This window comes from Procambarus clarkii, chromosome 28 (genome assembly GCF_040958095.1).
Source record: "Procambarus clarkii isolate CNS0578487 chromosome 28, FALCON_Pclarkii_2.0, whole genome shotgun sequence".
In the NCBI taxonomy this organism is placed as follows: domain Eukaryota; kingdom Metazoa; phylum Arthropoda; class Malacostraca; order Decapoda; family Cambaridae; genus Procambarus; species Procambarus clarkii.
In genome coordinates this window covers 25,176,773-25,199,475 of record NC_091177.1, presented here as the reverse complement: position 1 = coordinate 25,199,475, position 22,703 = coordinate 25,176,773, and the positions used below count along the sequence as shown (strand labels likewise).

Genomic DNA, 22,703 nt, shown 5'->3' with positions numbered 1-22,703 from the left:
GAACCTATCCTACATTTACTTAACCTAACCTAAACTAACATAAAAAAGTCTATAATTTATGTTCCTAATATTATTTAATAAAAATATTTAAAATAAACGAACTGGAAACAATTTATTGAAAATTAAGAAAATCACTCTGCCTATTAGGCAAATCGGGCCTTCCATAGTAGGCCGAAAAATGCGTCTGGCTACTAGGTACGACATATATATTTATATATACGTATATCCATTAAGAAACAAAACTTCTTGAGGAAAATAGTACTGCAATCTTGCAATCTGATAATAAATTTATTAGTGAATTTTAGGAACACATCGAATATCATAAGTTACATAGTAGGTAATTAACAATGTTAGAAGTAAGTGGCACACTGAGAATAATCAGATGGGGAATATGCACCTTAAACCTGTGTTGTTCCATGGGAGATTTTCTTAGTAATAATCCAGCATGGGCCTTGGTGATTAAGGTTATAAACCAGCATAATGATAATAGAGAGGGCAATGATCATCCAGTAACTCAATGGTCATACTTAAATTCACAGCCTCGCAGAGGAGTTTTATAATTTTACCGGAACTACTTTGTTAAGCAGGGGCTGAATGGTCATCCAGGAGCTCCAATCATTATGCAGGTGCTCCTCAGTCATACACTATTGCCACGATAACTTGCTTATATTAAATGAGCTCATTGATCGTGCAACACCTATACTTATGAGTATACAAGAGCTCAGTTACCATACAAAATCTGTATAATTTTTCAGGGGCCTCATTGCCATACAGAAGATCTATGATTGTACTGATTCTTTATGTTCCATATATATTGGAGCTCGATAATTATTCAGGAGCTCATTGATCATGAAGGAACCCATTTATCATACAACCTTTCCTTAATCACATTTTAACGCTAAAGTCAATCAGGAGCTCTCTGACTACACAGATACTATATTATTAAACAGGAGGTAAAGAATAATACAGTAGCTCTATTCCCATACAGAAGGTCATTGATCATGTAAGAGCACAATGACCAAAGAGGACTTCCATGATTATAATAGAGCTCCATTAATATACAGGAACTCATTAATCATACTGATCCTCCAAGATCATACAGGTTTACTCAGTAGCCCCTCTATGATGCAAAATCTATGAGATCATGCATGAACGCCAGTAGCATAAATGACCTCCATGAGCATACAGCAGTTGCTCCATCATCACACAGTAGCTCAGTGACTATACAGTAACTCCATGGCCGAGACAAGCAGACTAAGAGCAAGGCCGCTCACCAGCACAAGAAACATGCCCTGAAATAGAATAATTGAAGGTGAGAGTGTGGCTGTGATTTGATCGTTGAATCTCTATCAAGCTGTTTTAACAGAATAGTTCAATATTCTCTCGTAATCGATAATGTAAGGCAAGGTAACTCGTAATAATATAATTGAGTTATTTATTAAATATTACCACTACACGAGGCCGACAGGCCACTACAGACCGACAATCAGAGCATAATATCCTGAGACTGATGGATGCCTACTATTACCTTTATGTTATTAATGGAGAGTGATGTTTGGATGACAACTTTGGTCGGTAGATTGGAACAGGAAGAATAATTTTTATGCAGTTGCTTTAGCCAGTGATTGTAAAGCCCAGCTTCATGTATCCTCATGATCCTGGTAAACAAAATCATATTAAAACAAACCAAACTAGTTAGGAAAAGTAATTTTCATTAATTATTACATTCTTTATTTCTTTCGTGAGCTTGGGACATCATCCCAGAAAAAGTAAGTGGATTTGAATTGGAATAAAAATGGTTAATGTATAACAACAATTTTCTTGATAAATACTTAAATATCCTTAAGGTTACCTTGAGATGATTTCGTGACTTAGCGTCCCTGCGGCCCGGTCCTTGACCAGGGCTCCTTTTTGATACACCCCCCCCCCCAGGGAGCAGTCTGTAGCAGCTTTAACTCCCAGGCACATATTTACTATTAGATAACAGGGGCATCAGGGTGAAAGAAACATTTTCCCCATTTGTCTCCACCTCCACTGGAACCTCAGGACTACGAATACAAAGCGCTGTTCACTCAACTGTCAGGCACCAAATCCTAAACAGACCTTTAGGATAAGTTACAGCTTAGCTGGAACTTGGGAGTCAGAATAAGTAGGGATTTTAAACTAAAAACCAATGAATATACATTTGGAATAAGGAAAAAATGCTTTTAAATATGTTTGTATTAACATGCCTAAATTAACTTTTAGATTTTTCTTGCCTTTCAACTATGCACTTCAGTTTTTGCCACTGTAGTATAAAATGAAGATAAACTCAATTGATGTCTGCATTGGAAAAGGACAAAATTAACTCCAGGTACTAGAAACCATTATCATGTAGGACACAAATGTTTAATTCATGCTAGAGATACAAAGAATAGGGTTAACTCATTTTGCCAATTTTTATGCACCCTATACCTATCTTAATGGCGGCAGTGGACCCTATATCCACCAAGCAGTTTATAGTTTACTAAACGTTTTAAGTTAAGGTAATTATCAAAAGAAGGCACCCAACCGGAAAGGCTATATATGTAGCACCATCAAAGTGCGAAATAATCAGAGGGTGCTAAATATCACCAAGAATGCCAATACGAGAACAAAAACGCATAAGGCGAACGATATCAAAAGCATCCAATTCACCTAGAATTCTATCGAGGGACAAGTGACCGCGAGGGACAGTCAGAAAGCAAGACACACGCTTGTCTTAGAAGTCAAGACATTCAACAAGGATATGCACAACTGTAAGATGGACAACGTAATTCGGATAATAAGGAGCTGGGCGGCGCTCCATTAAGTGACCGTGGGTTAAGCGAGTATGGCCAAACCGCAGCCGTGCCAAAGCAGTTTCCCACCGCCTGTTAAGGTGGTAGGAGGAAGGCCACGGGGACACACTACGTTTGAGAGTACGCAGCTTCTTACTAATATTATAGTGTGGGTTGGTGGTGTTGTCGTTGTTGATCCTTCTTTCCAGACAACCCAACCCACAACTCGGTAGAGTGCTTATACTTTACCAGGAGATCACACTGGGCACTTCTGGCTCTTGGAGAGGGGCTCAACGTCACACGTTTAGGGGATGTGGCTTCAATACTTAGCCTCGTTGTCACGTGCACAGACCCACTCGAGCCGCTGTGACTCCCCACTCTCTCCTTATGTGATATGATCTCCTCAATCCCCTTTGACTTACTAGTATTACCTTCTACCCTGTCCACAGCAGTGGTTCTTGGTTCTTTCTCTCTCTCTCTCCTTCTTTACTACCTCCTGGGAAGCCTCACTAGGACAAGGGCAAACACCAGCAAATTGTGATACATTTACTGGACGAAGCACATACACAATACATACACACATATAATAATAATGAATCCTACACACTATTTCAGTAAGGTTGCACTCCAACATCAGAACTCTATCCTCAGCTTATCAAGTGGTATCCGATCTCCTGGTTCACCACCTAATATTACCAACCTCCTCAAGTAGGTCAAGTCTTATAATACAATGTTGTACATCAGCAAGAGAATATATATATCTATAAACATGTACAAGGAAAATCAGTGTATGAGTGCAATAACATATATATATCAGTATAAACGTTCCTTGATAAACAACAATGATCCATCGATCACCCTATCAGTCCTAGAACACATACATCTGTAGGTAATCCAGCCTTCGACTGTAACTCTATACTTCAGTATAAACACTCCTTGGTACAAAAATGGCAAACAATCACTCACCTCTCACTGTGACTCGCACGCTAATGACAAACACTATCAACTCCCTACAAGTGATTATTTAGAACTTCCCTTCCACATCTGGAAGTTCACTACCCTGATATCTTCAAGTTCTTCCGGGCTTAACTACCAGGATCCTCTGCAGCTCCTCCAGGCTGCTACGATGAAGTTTCCTTGAACAACTATGGTGCTTCACTACTTCTACTAGTGTCCTCCACAGCTCTCCTGGCTGCTACACCATGAAGTTTCCTCGAGCAACTATGGTGCTTCACACCTCTACAAAAGCACGTGACACTCTTCACTGCTCCTCCTCACCGCTCGAGGTCCTCTCCTCCACTAGCTTGGAGTCTCATCAACTACTCCCTCTATGCTGGCTTCGAAGTTCTCAGCAACTTCTTCCCCAAAGACAAACCTACAACCCATTGACACTCCAATAAAAATGTTTCCTTATAAACACATAGACGAAACAATCCACACAATGTGTTTGCATCTAACATCTATCCGCTCTCTATATGCAGTGAGAATGGACTCCTTCATTGGGCTGGTCCATGCTCCACCTCGCCCGACGGGCCTCACTCACTCTGGAAGGGTCCTCCTCCTCCAGGAAGTTGGCTTCAGGCGGTCGACGGGAGAGGACGCGCTGCTCGTCCCTCCAGCTGTTCCTCCCTCTCCACTCTTATTTTAGGCCTTCTGCCATATCAAAACATGTCTAACTTATAAATAAACATTGCTACTGTCGCTGGGCACATGACCAACTACAAGCAATCACTATGAACTGGCTTAAATCGTGCTTAGCACAGATTGTCTAGTCGAGGACGCTATCCCTCTGACGGAGACTGGTCAGGGCGCTCCACACAGCCCACAAAAATGTCTCTGGGCAGCTTAATAAACTCTCCTCGCCGTCCAGGACTTGAGACCACAACGTTCTCAGCTCAATTCTACAGCTGGCACATCTGCACACTTCTCTTCTCTTGGAGATATATCACTAGGGGTTCCTTTCTGACGGGAGCTCAAACGGAGCGCGGCTTTCCCCCTGCGATGTCTGGCCTCAAGTGAGGTCAAAACCCTCCAGAAGCAATCCTCACGCCTCCAGCAAATTATCCACATCTCCTAACCAGCATTTATCTGTTTTCTTATTCACTGCCCATAATCTTAAATTGTTCATTGAATCCAACAAACTATTTTACATCTGTGTTATCGCCTCTACTTATCCTATACTTTCTAGTTAGGTCAGGTTTATTGAATAGCTCTCAAGGGGGAGACTCGTTTCTCCTGTAGGCTGAGATCATAACACTAACCACAGAGGACCAACAACCCTGCCAACGGGCAAGGATTGAGGAATGAATAACAGGATAAAAGTCGGAATAAGGAATACCTTTACGGGAGATGGGACAAGAACGGATAGCTTCCTTAGCGGCAGCATCCACATGCTCATTGTGAGAAACACCAATATGGCTGGGAACCCAGCAAAACTCTACTGATTTAAATTTACTAGAAATAAGAAACAGCCAATGTTGAAGCTCGATGACCACCGGATGGAAAGGATTAAAGGACCCTAGAGCCATAAGGGCACTACGAGAGTCAACTACAACAACAAAGGAGAAATGATAATGAGCAAGCAAGAGACGGAGAGCATACAGAATAGCATAAAGTTCTGCTGTAAAGACGCTAGCCTCCGAAGGGAGGCGACACATATAAATACGGTCAGAAAAAATAACAGAGTAGCCCACACCATCCGCAGACTTAGAACCATCGGTGAAGATGGAAATAGAGTGGGAGTGCGAAGAAAAGTGCTCAAGGAAGAGGCTTTTCAGAATCGTAGGAGGGGTAAAGGCTTTAGTAATACAAGTCAAAGACGTACAAATCTTGGGAAGGGAGACTCTCCACGGAGGCAAGGAAGGAACAATATGAGGAGAAACATTAGAAATATGAACAGCAAGAGAATCCTGTAAGCGAGATAACCGGACAGAAAGAGGGAGACGATGAAGAGGAACAGGAGCTACAGGAGGAGGAAAAGTCAAAGCACAACAGAAGCGAGAGGAAGGATGTTGTGAGGACCGCGCAAGATAGCGAAGACAGTAGCGATCACAGCGGTCCTGAAGAGAGAGAAAGCCAGTGTCAACATACAAACTGAAGGCGGGAGTCGAACAAAAGGCACCAGAACTGAGACGCAACCCAGTATGGTGCAAAGCAACAAGACGGCGAAGAGTAGAAGGGGAAGCAGAAGAGTATGCAGGGCAACCATAATCGAGTTTAGACAGGACGAGAGAGGAGTGCAAATAGAGGAGCGTGCGCCTATCCGCTCCCCAAGAAGTATGGGACAAAACCTTAAGTAGGTTAAGGGCCTTAGAGCATTCAACTCGGAGGTAAGAGATATGGGCTGACCTAGACAAACGATTGTTAAAGACTAACCCCAAAAGCTTAGCGGAACCCTGTACACAAGGGGATGACCATAAAGCGACAAAGAGGGACGAAGAACGACATGCTTCCGAGTAAGTCATAGCACAAGTCTTAGACGCCGAGAACTCGAAGCCATGATCGGTGGCCCAAGACGACACGGCATCAATCGCAAGTTGAAGCCACCATTGAAGGAGAAGCGAATCATCACCCCGACAGCAAAGGGTAAGATCATCAACATAGAGAGTGGAGAAGACGCCAGAAGGAAGAGAGGAAAGAAGACCGTTGAGGGCAGCTAGAAAAAGAGTAGTGCTCAGAACACTACCCTGTGGTACACCCTTCATACTGCCGAAAAGAAGCAGAGAGAGTGGTACCAAGCCGCACACGAAAGGAACGACGAAAGAGGAAGCTCTGGAGGAAGAGAGGGAGATTCCCACGAAGGCCAAAAGAATGAAGTTGAGACAGAATATGATACCGCCACGTAGTGTCGTAAGCCTTTTCCAGGTCAAAAAGGACGGCAACAACGGAGGTCTTCGCAGCAAAAGCAGTACGAATATAGATCTCCAAGTCCACCAGGACATCCGTTGTTCTGCGGCACTTGCGAAAACCAAATTGAGAAGGGGAGAGTTCGTGACAGTGTTCTAAGAACCACATCAAACGAACGTTAACCATACTTTCGAAGAGCTTGCAGACACAACTCGTGAGGGCAATAGGGCGGAAGTCCTTGGGGGATGACCCGAGAGACCCTGGTTTCCGAACAGGGAGGACAACAGCATCGAGCCAGTCCTCAGGGACTGTCGACGACTCCCAGACCCGATTGTACAGACTCAGTAAATACAGAGACGTGCACGGAGGGAGATGGTGAAGCATTTCATAATGAATGCCATCGGAGCCCGCTGCAGTAGAACCGCAAAGTAAGTAAATAATTATCAAAAGAAGGCACCAAACCGGGAAGGCTATGTAGCACCTTCAAATGTGCAGAATAATCAGAGGGCGCTAAATATCACCAAGGATGCCAATGCGAGAACAAAAACGCATAAGGCGAACGATAACAAAAGTATCTGAGTCACGGAGCCGGTCGGCCGAGCGGACAGCACACTGGACTTGTGATCCTGTGGTCCTGGGTTCGATCCCTGATGCCGGCGAGAAACAATGGGCAGAATTTCTTTCACCCTATGCCCCTGTTACCTAGCAGTAAAATAGATACCTGGGAGTTAGTCAGCTGTCACGGGCTGCTTCCTGAGGGTGGAGGCCTGGTCGAGGACCGGGCCGCGGGGAGGTTATCTTGAGATGATTTCGGGGCTTTAGTGGCTCGGATACTTTTGATATCGTTCGCCTTATGCGTTTTTGTTCTCGCATTGGCATCCTTGGTGATATATAACGCCCTATGATTATTCTGCACATTTGAAGGTGCTACATAGCCTTCCCGGTTTGGTGCCTTCTTTTGAAGGTGCCTTCTTGGTGCTCTTCTTTAGTCCGGCCGACCGGGCGACAATAAAGCCCCGAAATCATCTCAAGATAACATCAAGATAGTAACCAAGAATTCTATTGAAGGACAGGCGACCGTGAGGGGCGGTCGGAAAGCCAGACACGCTCATCCTGGAAGTCAGGACATTCAAGAAGGACATGCACGACCATAAGAGGGACAATGCAATTAGGACAATAAGGAGCAGGGCGGCGCTCCATCAAGGGACCATGGGTTAAGCGAGTATGGCCAATATGCAACCTCGCCAGAGCTGTTTCCCATCGCCGGTTACGGTGGTAGGAGGACAGCCACGAGGAAACACAACACTTAAGAGTACGTAGTTTGTTACCAGTAACAGACGACCAAGAACCCTGCCAATGGGTGAGGATGGAGGAATGGTTATGCGGGTAAAAGTCGGAATATGGAAAACCTTTACGAGAGATGGAACAAGAGCGGACAGCTTCCTTGGCGGCAGCATCCGCACGCTCATTTAAAGACACACCAATATGGCTGGGAACCCAACAAAACTCATCCGACTTAAATTTACTGTGAACAAGAAGCAGCCAATGCGGGATCTCGACAACTACTGGATGAACCAGATTAAAGGACCCGAGAGTCATGAGGGCACTATGAGAGTCAAAAAAACTTCAAAGGAAGACTGACAATGAGAAAGCAGGAGACGAAGAGCATAGAGAATAGCATAAAGCTCCGCTGTAAAGATGCTAGTCTCCGGAGGTAAGCGACACATATAAGTGCGATCGGGAAAAACAACAGAGTAGCCAACACCGTCCGCAGACTTAGACCCATCGGTGAAGACAGAAACGGAGCGGGAGTGAGAAGAAAAGTGCTCAAGTAAAAGGCGTTTTAGAACCGTAGGAGGGGTAAAAGCTTTAGTGATGCGGGTCAAGGATGTACACAACCGCGGAAGAGGGACTCTCCATGGGGGCAAAGAAGGAACAACACGAGGAGAAACATTAGAAATACGAACGGAAAGAGAATCCTGTAGGCGAGATAACCGAACAGAAAGAGGGAGGTGATGAAGAGGAACAGGAACCGCAGGAGGGGTAAAAGTTAAAGCACAAGAGAGGCGAGAGGAAGGATGTTGTAAGGACCGTGCAAGATATCGAAGACAGTAGCGATCACGGCGGTCCTGGAGAGACAAGAAGCCAGTGTCTACATACAAGGTAAGGACGGGAGTCGAACGAAAGGCTCCAGAACTGAGGCGTAACCCAGTATGATGCAAAGCATCAAGACGACGAAGAGTAGAAGGAGAAGCAGACGAGTAAGCAGGGCAACCATAATCGAGCTTAGACAGGACGAGAGAGGAATGTAAAGCAAGGAGAGTGCGCCTATCGGCCTCCCCCCCAAGAAGTATGGGACAATACCCGAAGGAGGGTAAGGGCCTTAGAGCACTCAACACGGAGGTAAGAGATATGGGGAGACCAAGACAAACGAGTGTCAAGGAATAAACCCAAAACCTTCGCAGAATCTTTGTACTCAAGGGGATGACCATTAAGTGATAAAGATGGACGAAGAACGACCAGTTTCCGAGTAAAAGTCATGGCACAAGTCTTAGCAGTAGAGAACTTGAAGCCATTATCGGTAGCCCAAGACGACACGGCATCAATTGCAAGTTGAAGCCGGCGCTGAAGGAGAGGCGAATCATCACCCTGACAGCAAAGGGTAAGATCATCGACATAGCGAGCGGAGAAGACACCAGAAGGAAGAGAGGAAAGAAGACCATTGAGGGCAACCAGAAAAAGAGTAGTGCTCAAAACACTACCCTGGGGCACACCTTCGTATTGCCGAAAAGAAGCAGAGAGAGTGGTACCAAGTCGCACCCGAAAGGAATGACGAGAGAGGAAGCTGCGGAGAAAGAGAGGGAGATCCTGCCAAACACACACCGAAACTACGACGTTGGTACAAGGTTCGAACACGTTTTAACACCTCCTAACCAGTTATAACAACCAATATAGCAAGTTGTAACAACGTTCTAATACGTCATAAACACGTTAAGCCAAGATGTGACAACTTTATTACAAGTTGTAACAATCGGAAAATAGAGACAGTTTCGGTTTGTGTTTCCAGGGTGACCACGAAGGCCAAAAGAATGAAGTTGAAATAGAATATGATATCACCAAGTGGTGCCATAAGCCTTTTCCAGGCCAAAAAGGACGGCAACAACGGAGGTCTTCGCAGCAAAAGCAGTACGAATATAGACCTCCAAGTTCACCAGGACATCTGTCGTGCTGCGGCACTTGCGGAAACCAAATTGAGAAGGGGAGAGGAGGTGATGGTATTCCAGGAACCACATCAGACGAACGTTAACCATATGTTCAAAGAGTTTGCAGACACAACTTGTGAGGGCAATAGGGCGAAAGTCCTTAGGGGAAGTAAACAGAGACCTCGGTTTGCGAACAGGGAGGACAACGGCATCGAGTCAGTCCTTAGGGACTAACGACGACTCCCAGATCCGATTATACAGACTCAGTAAATACTGAGACGTGCACGGAGGGAGATGGCGAAGCATCTCATAATGAATACCGTCGGAGCCCGCCGCCGTAAAACCGCAGAGGGCCAGGGCAGAACGAAGTTCACAGAGAGAGAAGGGATCATTATAGGGAAGACGAAGACCAGTGCAGAAATCTAAAGGACGAGACTCAGGGATAGGTTTACGAAGAAGGAAAGATTGGGGAAGATGAAGACCAGACCTAACAGAAGAAAAGAGGGAGCCCAGTTCGGAAGCGACCTGCAACAGGTCCGCCACAAGAGTACCATGGAGGTGAAGGACCGGTGAAACATCGGGAACGAACTTACCCGCTATGTTGCGGATACGCTTCCAGATCTGTGGCAGATGAGTTTCGGACATAATTGTGGAGACATAAGATGCCCAACATTCACGCTTAGCCGTACGGATGGCCCTACGGGCCACCGCACTCACTTTCCGAAAGAAAAGAAAAAAATCGGCCGTCTGCCGACGGCGGTGCCTCTTCCAGGCTGCATGCTTACAGCGGACAGCCCAAGCACAGTCCGCATTCCACCAGGAAACGCACTTCCGCGGACCCGGAGGAAGGAAGAGCGAGGAATAGAGCAGAGGGCAGCGTCGAAGACAGTGTCATGAAAAAGGAGGAGAGCACGAGGGAGAGGCAGAAGGGAGAAGTCAGAGAGAGCAGCACTGAGGGTAAATAGGTTCCCGTCCGCCTTAGCAAACTGCCACCTAGGGAAGGAGAGGGAAGGGTGAAAAGAGAAAAAGGAAACAAGGATGGGGAAATGGTCACTGCCATGGAGGTCATCAAGAACCTGGCACGTGAAATCTAAGTAAAGAGAAGAAGAGCAGAGAGAAAGATCAAGACAGGAAAGGGTGCGAGTCCAAGAGTCCAAATGAGTGGGCTCACCAGAATTCAGAAGAAACAGGGAAGAAGAGAGGATAAACGGCTCAAGAAGGCGACCTCGGGTATTCGTCAGAACATCACCCCAAAGAGAATGACGACAATTGAAATCACCCAGCAGGAGCACAGGCTCCGGCAAGGAGTCCAAGAGGTGTTTCAAATCAGGAAGAGAGAGCGGGACACTCGGGGGGAGATAAATGGAACAAACTGTGTACCATTTCCCCACAAAGATACGAGCAGCAGAACAATGGAGAGGCGAAGGAAAAAGTAAGTAAGTAAGTAAGTAATTATCAAAAGAAGGCACCAAACCGGGAAGGCTATGTAGCACATTCAAATGCGCAAAATAATCAGAGGGCGCTAAATATCACCAAGGATGACAATACGATAACAAAAACGCATTAGGCGAACGATATCAAAAGTATCCGAGTCACCAAGAATTCTATTGAGGGACAGGTGACCGCGAGGGGCGGTCGGAAAGCCAGACACACGCTCGTCCTGGAAGTCAGGACATTCAAGAAGCACATGCACGACCGTAAGAGGGACAATGCAACTAGGACAATAAGGAGCAGGGCGGCGCTCCATCAAGTGACCATGGGTTAAGCGAGTATGGCCAATACGCAACCTCACCAGATCTGTTTTCCACCGCCGGTTACGGTGGAAGGAGGACGGCCACGAGGAAACACAACATTTAAGAGTACGGAGCTTGTTACCAGTAACAGACAGCCAAGAAGCCTGCCAACGGGTAAGGACTGAGGAATGGATAACCATGTAAAAGTCAGAATACGGAATGCCTTTACGAGAGACGGGACAAGAGCGGACAGCTTCCTTGGCGGCAGCATCCGCACGCTCATTTAAAGACACACCAATATGGCTGGGAACCCAACAAAACTCAACCGACTTAAATTCACTGTGAACAAGAAACAGCCAATGCTGGATCTCGACAACTACTGGATGAACCAGATTAAAGGACCCGAGAGCCATGAGGGCACTACGAGAGTCAACAACAACTACAAAGGAAGACTGACAACGAGAAAGCAGGAGACGAAGAGCATAGAGAATAGCATAAAGTTCTGCTGTAAAGATGCTAGTCTCCGGAGGTAAGCGACACATATAAGTGCGATCAGGAAAAACAACAGAGTAGCCAACACCGTCCACCGACTTTGACCCATCGGTGAAGACAGAAACGGAGCGGGAGTGAGAAGAAAAGTGCTCAAGGAAAAGGAGTTTTAGAACCGTAGGAGGGGTAAAAGCTTTAGTGATACGGGTCAAGGAAGTACAAAACCGCGGAAGAGGGACTCTCCACGGGGGCAAAGAAGGAACAACATGAGGAGAAACATTAGAAATACGAACGGAAAGAGAATCCTGGAGGCGAGATAACCGGACAGAAAGAGGGAGGTGGTGAAGAGGAACAGGAACCGCAGGAGGGGTAAAAGTTAAAGCACAACAGAGGCGAGAGGAAGGATGTTGTAAGGACGGCGCAAGATAGCTAAGACAGTAGCGATCACGGCGGTCCTGGAGAGACAGGAAGCCAGTGTCAACATATAAGCTAAGGACGGGAGTCGAACGAATGGCACCAGAACTGAGGCACAACCCAGTATTGTGCAAAGCATCAAGACGGCGAAGAGTAGAAGGAGAAGCAGACGAGTAAGCAGGGCAACCATAATCGAGCTTAGACAGGACGAGAGAGGAATGTAAAGCAAGGAGAGTGCTCCTATCTGCCCCCCAAGAAGTATGGGACAAGACCCGAAGGAAGGTAAGGGCCTTAGAGCACTCAACACGGAGGTAAGAGATATGGGGAGACCAAGACAAACGAGTGTCAAGGAATAACCCCAAAAGTTTCGCGGAATCTTTGTATTCAAGGGGATGACCCATAAAGTGACAAAGAGGGACGAAGAACAACCCGTTTCCGCGTAAAAGTCATGGCACAAGTCTTAGAAGTAGAGAACTTGAAGCCATGATCGGTGGCCCAAGACGACACGGCATCAATTGCAAGTTGAAGCCGGCACTGAAGGAGAGGCGAATCATCACTCTGACAGCAAAGGGTAAGATCATCGACATAGAGAGCGGAGAAGACACCAGAAGGAAGAGAGGAAAGAAGACCATTGAGGGCAACCAGAAAAAGAGTAGTGCTCAGAACACTACCCTGGGGCACACCTTCGTATTGCTGAAAAGAGGCAGAGAGCGGTACCAAGGCGCACCCGAAAGGAACGACGGGAGAGGAAGCTGCGGAGAAAGAGAGGGAGATGACCACGAAGGCCAAAAGAATGAAGTTGAGATAGAATATGATATCGCCAAGTGGTGTCGTAAGCCTTTTCCAGGTCAAAAAGGACGGCAACAACGGAGGTCTTCGCAGCAAAAGCAGTACGAATATAGACCTCCAAGTTCACCAGGACATCTGTCGTGCTGCGGCACTTGCGGAAACCAAATTGAGAAGGGGAGATGAGGTGATGGTGTTCCAGGAACCACATCAGACGAACGTTAACCATACGTTCAAAGAGTTTGCAGACACAACTTGTGAGAGCAATAGGGCGAAAGTCCTTAGGGGAAGTACCCAGAGACCCCGGTTTGCGAACAGGGAGGACAACGGCATCGAGCCAGTCCTCAGGGACTAACGACGACTCCCAGATCCGATTATACAGACTCAGTAAATACTGAGACGTGCACGGAGGGAGATGGCGAAGCATCTCATAATGAATACCATCGGAGCCCGCCGCCGTAGAACCGCAGAGGGCCAGGGCAGAACGAAGTTCAGAGAGAGAGAAGGGATCATTATAGGGAAGCTGAAGATGAGTGCAGAAATCTAAAGGACGAGACTCAAGGACAGGTTTACGAAGAAGAAAAGATTGGGGAAGATGAAGACCAGAGCTAACAGAAGAAAAGAGGGAACCCAGTACGGAAGCGACCTGCAACGGGTCCGCCACAGGAGTATTATGGAGGCGAAGGACCGGTGAAACATCGGGAACGAACTTACCCGCTATCTTGCGGATACGCTTCCAGATCTGGGCCAGAGGAGTTTCGGACGTAACTGTCGAGATATAAGATGCCCAACATTCACATTTAGCCGTACGGATGGCCCTACGGGCCACCGCACTCGCTTTCCGAAAGAAAAGAAAAGAATCGGTCGACTGCCTACGGCGGTGCCTCTTCCCGGCTGCACGCTTACAGCGGACAGCCCGAGCTCAGTCCGCATTCCACCAGGGAACGCACTTCCGTGGACCCCGAGAGGAAGAGCGAGGGATAGAGCGGAGGGCAGCGTTGAAGACAGTGTCATGAAAAAGGAGGAGAGCGCGAGAGAGAGGCAGAAGGGAGAGGTCAGAGAGAGTAGCACTGAGGGTAAATAGGGTCCAGTCCGCCTTAGCAAACTGCCACCTAGGGAAAGAGAGGGAAGGGCGAAAAGAGAAAAAGGTAACAAGGATGGGGAAATGATCACTTAAATGGAGGTCATCAAGAACCTGCCACGTGAAATCTAAGTAAAGAGAAGAAGAGCAGAGAGAAAGATCAAGACAAGAAAGGGTGCGAGTCCGAGAGTCCAAATGAGTGGGCTCACCAGAATTCAGAAGAGACAGGGAAGAAGAGAGGAGAAACGGCTCAAGAAGGCGACCCCGGGTATTCGTCAGAACGTCACCCCAAAGAGAATGAAGACAATTGAAGTCACCCAGCATGAGCACAGGCTCTGCCAAGGAGTCAAGGAGGTGTATCAAATCAGGAAGAGAAAGCGGGACACTCGGGGGGAGATAAATGGAACAAACTGTGTACCATTTCCCCACAAAGATACGAGCAGCAGAACAATGGAGAGGCGAAGGAAAAAGTAAGGGGACAAAGGGAACATCAGCGCGAATCAAGAGAGCAGAAGAATTAGAAGCCCCAGCAACGGCTTGGGGGGGGGGGGGGAGAGAGAAAGGAATAGCCACGAAAACGACCAGGACGAGCACCAAGCATCGGCTCCTGGAGACAGACACAAAGGGGCGAAAACCGCAAAATTAGAAGTTGGAGTTCGAGGAAATTGGCGTAATAATCTCGAACGTTCCATTGAAGAATAGACATCGACGAGAAGAGAAAGGACAACAACAGAGAACAAGGAAGAAACAAAGGCGAAAGAGCAACATAGCACGTTAAAGAATATCAGGGTCGGGGATCAGGGTCAGCAAAGTCAGGGTTAGGGGGCATGGGTAAACTGAGCAAAGACGGAGGGAAGGAAGTGGGAGAACAGACCAGAGGTAGGCGGGCGGGGTACGGAGGAGGAGGAAGAGGAGGAGACAACGCGCATCCTGAGGAGTAGTAGCAACGACATGGGGTACCAAGACGAGTGGGGTTGAAGGTAACAGAGGCATCCATGGAATCGACAAGATGCCTATGAAGGAAAAATCGTCAGGAGTTGAATCCAAAGGATGGAGGTCAAAGTACTTAGTCCACGTAGCAGGACCAAACAAAGCATGGAACGAATTAGGATGGGAAGGGAGCATACGAGAGCGGCTGTGGCGGGGACGGCGATGAGAACCTTTAGAGAGAGATGGGTCAAAAGGTGCAATAGTCACAAGAAGAGATGGAGCCGTGCAAGGGGACGAGACGGTCACCACAGCAGGCGGCTCGAACCAACCACAGAAGAGGGAGGGGAGTAGGGAGGAAGAGTCCGGTCTGGGCCTAAACCGGATCCTGTAATGGGGGCTACAGATCCTGGTCTTCCAGGACGGTCCGACTCAGAGGCCTGGTCGCCCACCCCACTAAACATTTTAAACGACAATTTATTGTTTAATCATGTTTTAAATCACTTTTTATTAACGTTTTTCTGAATTTATAAAAACGAATATAAACCAGAAGTCATAACGTTTTAATAAAACGCGTTTTTAATGTTATGATATAACGTTTTGGAGCATATAATGTTATGATAACGTTTTCCAGTTTAAAACGTTAATTCTAATTATTAATTAATATAATTGTTTGGTATATCTTCTGTTTATTTATTTTATTTATATAGCATTTAAAAAGATAAAGAGAGACATGGAAAAAAGGAGAGACATGCAGAACAGACAAAGATAGAGGAGCAAAACAAAAGGAGTGAGACAGAAGGACATAGGTAATAAAGAAAGAGGAGATAAACAAAGGGAGAGGGACATAAGGAGGTAGGAAATAAAGAGAGAGTGAGATATAGAGATAGATAAGGTGGAAAAGTGTGAAGAGAGAAAGAAGAAGAGCAAAGAGAGGGAGAAGAAAGAAGAGAGAACGAGAGGCAACAGAAGTAAAGAAACAGACAGAATGAGAGAGGCAGAGAGAAGAGAGAATAAAACGAGAGGGGCAGATGGAGAAAGTGAGAAGGAGAGAGAAAGAGAGAGAGAGAGAGGGAGAGAAAAGAGATAATATAGACAGGAGCAGAGAGAGATGGACAGAGACACAAAGAGAGACAGAAAGTGAGAGAGGCAGAGAGAAGGAAAGAGGTAGAGAAAGGGAGAGACAAACAAAGAGAGAAGGGGAGAGAAAAAATAAGGCAGAAATAAAGTTGAACAAAGAAATGAGACAGAAGGATACAGACAGGGGAGAAGGACAGAGAGACACATTGTTACTGTATCAGCACAATCGCCGGAGTGGGGAGTGGCGATTTCGACGCCATTTATGGACCTGCACTCCAACTCCCAAGTATTAGGCGAGACAGAGACCACGTCATCTGTTGGCGGTGGTGTGGCATCGCTGAAAGGCTCCTGTTTCATGCCCAAGTTAGGCGGTGAGGTCGATGATGATGACCTCTGGTTGGTGGCGTAACGATATCCACGTCATCTAGGATGATATCTTGAGGTTATCATGAGATGATTTCGGGGCTTTAGTGTCCCCGCAGCCGGGTCCTCGACCAGGCCTCCATCCCCAGGAAGCAGCCCGTGACAGCTGACTAACACCCAGGTACCTATTTTACTGCTAGGTAACAGGGGCATAGGGTGAAAGAAACTCTGCCCCTTGTTTCTCGCCGGCGCCCGGGATCGAACCCGGGACCACAGGATCACAAGTCCAGTGTGCTCTCTGCTCGGTCGACCGGCTCCCCCATATGTGAATACAATTACAATTTTAGTTCCCCTGTGTTAGAGTGTTATCCTAATATAACCACCCTATTATATATATATAATTGGATGGTTATAAATAGGAACTGCCTCATATGGGCAAATAGGCCTTCTGCAGTTCCCTTTTTCTTATGTTCTAAGGTCACCCAGTATACTGTCTGTCTAGCTAATGACGTTTATGTTCACATAAGTGACATGAGGAGACGACTGCACTGAGGAGGGCAGTTCTCCTTGGGCAGTCCAGAACTCCTGACTTGGTCCTGTGAGAGGACAAAGTGGCCGTCATCAGTAGTAGCAGTGTGTTAGCTGCTGGATTTATGTAGTGTTGTATGGACCAACGTACCCGGCATTTGGCCAAGAGAAGTTACAAGACGACAGTAGTGTTCATCTGCTGAGAACTGCTGCTAGTTGGTTGCTAGAGACTTCTGCCAGGGAGTTAACTACCCCTGTACGTGACTTAATAGTTACCTACAAACGCAAGGCGAGTGTCATGACTTCATGATCCACAGCATCACTGGCCAACCAAAGCCTGGCCAATTTTCAATAAATGTCTAGGGTAAGTTAAAGAGGCTGGTTAAAACAACGCCAGTTTACTGGGACATAAAAACAGGTCACCGTAAAACACTGGGAACTAACATTCTTTAATATATAACTGATATACACTAGTATGCAACTGATACTTTCATCAGAACCAAGAGCTTCAATACACAGCTCAACTAGTCACATCAACGAACTTCAAGAACTTAATCACTGCTATCAATATCAGCAACAGCTAATACCTAGGACTAGCTGACACCAGGCTCCAACCTGGCGCAGTAGTACACTAACTCAAGTAACAGTTTGGAAGCGTGACACAAATAGTGGGTGAGGAATCTGTCACAGTTTGAAACACAATAATAATCTATGATCTTCCGTTACCTAAAATCACCTACCTCCTGACCTACTGATATATATGTTAGCCTGATCCGTTTAGCACAGCATTACTCTTATCATATATCCCTTGGTAATAATTAGCAGCAAAATATAGAACAACCCAAGGACTGGACTTGTCACGTCCTTTTCTCTGGGAAATCAGGGAAGTAGTGACTTGCCAACGGCCATGCTGGCCGAGAACGGCTTTGTTGCCAACATGGCAACTCACTCCAACCTTCCTCCTTTGCATAACAGAAGCCAAAACATAAATATTTACATCTGGCTCATATTGTACTAAATTCGATATATACATAATACATCACAGTATATACAAAACCTCAAGGTACATAAGAATATATAATAATATGTGTTAAAACATAAAGGATTCATTTCTATGTACATCTGGCAATACTAACTGGAGACGATTCACCTGGTCAAGGGGGGGTAGGGAGAGAAGGGGGATATGGGATGAGTTCCAGCAATTACCAGTCGATCGATCGTTTACGACTTAAATTACCATATATTCACATACTTCAAGAATATAGTTGTATGAACGATCATAAGCTTCTGCTATTCCACAAAATATTACTAATACGAGAGTAAGCTAAACACGTAATATGTGACTATATAGTTTGACCGCAACATACCTTGCACAATATATTTACGCTGGTGTATGTGTGGTCATAACAGAGAGTTGTAAAAGAAATAAACAGAGAAAGAGACACAGAGGGAAAGAGAGGTTCAGAGTGAGGAGACGGAGAGAAGATGAGAGATAAAACAGAGAGAAGGAGAGAGACAGAAGCAGATAGAGAAGCAGAGAGGCAAGGATACAGAGAGACAATCAAAAGACGTAGCCAGATGGAGACAGTGATAAGGAAAGATACAGAGAGAAGGGAAGGGAAAGAAAGAAGGGAGAAAGAGAGAGATCATCAGATCAAAGGATTACGTATATCAGAAACAGACCTATCCTGTTTCTGATACACGTAAATGATCTCCCAGAGGGTGCAGACTCATTCCTTTCAATGTTTGCTGACGATGGCAAAATTATGAAGGAGTAAGACTGAGGAGGACAGCTTGAGGTTTCAAGAAAACCTGCACAAGCTGCAGGAATGGTCGAACAAATGGTTGTTGGAGTTTAACCCAAGGAAATGTAATGTAATGAAGACAAGTGAAGGGAGCTGGAGACCAGATACAAGGTGTCATTTAGGAAATGAAATAATTCAAGACTCAAAGAGAGAGAAAGACCAGGGGTTGAGATCACGCCAGACCTGTCCCTTGAAGCCCATATCAATAGGATAACATCAGCGACATATGCCAGGTTGGCTAACATAAGAACGGCCTTTAGAATCTTGTGTAAGGAATCTTTCATAAATTTGTATACCACATATGTAAGACCAATCCTGGAGTATGCAGCTCCAGCATGGAGTCCATATCTAGTCAAGCATAAGACTAAACTGGAAAAGGTTCAAAGGTTTGCCACCAGACTAGTACCCAAACTCAGGGGTATGAGCTACGAGGAGAGACTACGGGAATTAAACCTCACGTCACTGGGAGACAGAAGAGTTAGACGGGACATGATGACCACATACAAGATTCTCAGAGGAATTGAAAGGGTGGATAAAAACCGATTATTTAACACAAGGGGCACATGCACTAGGGGATACAGGTGGAAACTGAGTGCCCAAATGAGCCATAGAGACGTTAGAAACATTTTTTCAGTGTCAGAGTAGTTGACAAATGGAATGCATTTGGAAGTGATGAGGTGGAGGCTGACTCCATACACAGTTTCAAGTGTAGATATGATAAAGCCCAGTAGGCTCAGGAACTTGTACATTAGTTGATTGACAGTTGAGAGGCAGGATCAAAGAGCCAGAGCTCAACCCCCGCAAGCACAACTAGGCAAGTACACACACACACACACTTTTTTTAGTATTTCCGCAAATGTTGCTTTTATTGTGGCATTCTCATCCAAAAAACTATTACCACCTTCTCCCTGGATGGTTTTCTGATTCTCAGCCTCGATACCATTCCCTTTGAGGGCTCTAATCTCTCCCTTTATCAACAACAAAGACCGGGACCAAATGATAAAGATAGTGTTTGCAAACGAGAGCACAAAGGAGAAGATCCTATCAAGGAAGAGCTCCCTGAAAAACGTGGGAAAATTAAAAAATGTATTCCTCCAGAGAGACATGACAAGGGAGGAGAGCGCCGTGGCGGCAGAAGCAAGGAAGAGGCACAGGGCGAGAGGGGAAAACCAGGAAGTCACAGCTCCCATAACAACACCCCCAGAGGCGAGGGGGGAACCCACAACCAGCTACCCAGTAGCACCAGAAGGGAGGACAACCCCGCCTCCCTCCTCTGCATAGAAAACCCCCCTACCCCAAACCCTCCCTGCCCCCACTCAAATGTTCAGCCAAATCTCCCTCCCCCCACACCCAATCCCCACCCTTCTACCCCTCCCCTCCTCCCGAGTCCTCCCTCCCCCCCTTTCCTTCCCGTCCTCCCTCCCCTGTCACCCCATACCCTCCCTGTCCCTCCCCCTTCACTGGATCCCCCGCCCCTCATTCCAGTATCCTCTGAGACCCTGTTATCCACCTCACAGGTCCTCACACCCATGGAACAGCCTCCCCCACCAGCAGAACACTCACCAAGGAGGCGATTTGAGAAGGGACAGAAGAAAGTGAGCCTCAAAGCGATGTGCACTAACATAGATGGAATTACAAATAAAGCAAATGAGCTTGGAGAACTGGTACTAGAGGAAAACCCAGACATAATAACCCTCACAGAAACAAAGATCACCAAAACGATAACAAACGCAGTGTTCCCACAGGACTATTATGTTATGATGAAAGAGAGGGAAGGAAGAGGTGGGGGTGGTGTAGCTCTGCTGGTAAGAAAAGGCTGGGATTTTGAGGAGATGGATATTCAGGGCTGTGAAGGTTTCAGTGACTACATAGCAGGTACTGTAACAAATGGAGGGAAAAAAATTATAGTCGAAGTCATATATAATCCACCACCAAATGACAGAAGACCGAGACAGGAATATGATAGAAACAACATGGCCACCATTAACATAATAGAAAGAGCAGCTTCTGTTGCTAGCAGGAATGGATCTGGACTACTAATTATGGGAGACTTCAACCATGTGAAGATAGATTGGAAGAACAGAGACCCGCATGGAGGACCAGAAACATGGAGAGCTAAGCTGCTGGACGTGGCAACAAGAAACTTTCTAAGCCAGCACATCAAAGAACCAACAAGAATGAGAGAAGATGAACCAGCAATGCTTGATTTGATATTTACCCTAAATGAGTGGGATATAAGGGAAGTTAAGATGGAAGCGCCCTTGGGAATGAGTGACCACAGTGTATTGAACTTTGGGTACCTGGTAGAGGTAGGACTTATCTCCCCCAAAAAAGAACTAGGAATCAAAAGGCTGGCAAACCAAAAGGGGAATTATGAACAGATGAGAAGTTTCCTAAGTGAAATACCTTGGGACACAGACCTCAGAGATAAGTCTGTACAAGGTATGATGGACTATGTTACCCAAAAGTGTCAGGAGGCAGTAAACAGGTTCATCCCGGCCCAAAGGGAAAAATCCGAGAAGCAACAGAAGAATCCATGGTATAATATGGCATGTATGGAAGCGAAGAAACTGAACAAAAGGGCGTGGCGGAACTTCCGGAATAACAGAACACCAGAAAGCAGAGAGAGATACTAGAGAACCAGGAATGAGTACGTCAGGGTGAGAAGAGAAGCAGAGAAAAGTTTTGAAAATGATATAGCAAACAAAGCCAAGACCGAACCATAGCTACTCCACAGTCACATCAGGAGGAAAACAACAGTGAAAGAACAGGTATTGAAACTTCGAACAGGCGAGGACAGGTACACAGAGAATGAAAGAGAGGTGTGTGAAGAACTCAACAAGAGGTTCCAGAAGGTCTTCACAATAGAACAAGGTGAGGTCACTGTGATAGGAGAAAGGGACGTAAACCAGGCGGCCTTGGAAGAGTTCGAAATTACGAGAGAGGAGGTCAAGAGACACCTGCTGGATCTGGATGTTAGAAAGGCTGTTGGTCCAGTTGAATCTCACCATGGGAAGTAAAATAGGTACCTGGGTGTTAATCAGCTGTCACGGGCTGCTTCCTAAAGTGGAGGCCTGGTCGAGGACCGGGCCGAGGGGACACTAAAAAGCCACGAAATCATCTCAAGATAACCTCAAGATGGGTACTGAAAGAGTGTGCAGAGGCACTTTGCTTGCCACTCTCCATAGTGTATAGTAGGTCACTGGAGACGGGAGACCTACCAGAAATATGGAAGACGGCGAATGTGGTCCCAATATACAAAAAGGGCGACAGGCAAGAGGCACTGAACTACAGGACAGTGTCCTTGACTTGTATACCATGCAAGGTGATGGAGAAGATCGTGAGAAAAAACCTGGTAACACATCTGGAGAGAAGGGACTTCGTGACAAATCGCCAACAGGGGTTCAGGGAGGGTAAATCTTGCCTTACAGGCTTGATAGAATTTTACGATCAGGTGACAAAGATTAAGCTAGAAAGAGAAGGCTGGGCGGACTGCATTTTCTTGGATTGTTGGAAAGCCTTTGACACAGTACCGCATGAGAGGCTGGTACATAAGCTGGAGAGACAGGCAGGTGTAGCTGGTAAGGTGCTCCAGTGGATAAGGGAGTATCTAAGCAATAGGAAGCAGAGAGTTACGGTGAGGGGTGAGA

The 22,703-nt window shown here is 46.1% G+C and overlaps 1 long non-coding RNA gene across 1 annotated transcript in view; it reads right to left on the bottom strand.

Moving 5' to 3' along the window:
* Nucleotides 1-274: 274 nt before the first annotated feature.
* The window catches only part of LOC138369533 (uncharacterized), a 47,828-nt gene continuing 25,399 nt past the window's right edge, over nt 275-22,703 (bottom strand). Inside the window, exons 2-3 of the long non-coding RNA XR_011229881.1 lie at nt 1,529-1,658; nt 275-1,292 (exon numbers count right to left, since the gene is read on the bottom strand). This is a non-coding gene — a long non-coding RNA (uncharacterized lncRNA). The remainder of the gene's footprint in view (nt 1,293-1,528; nt 1,659-22,703) is intronic.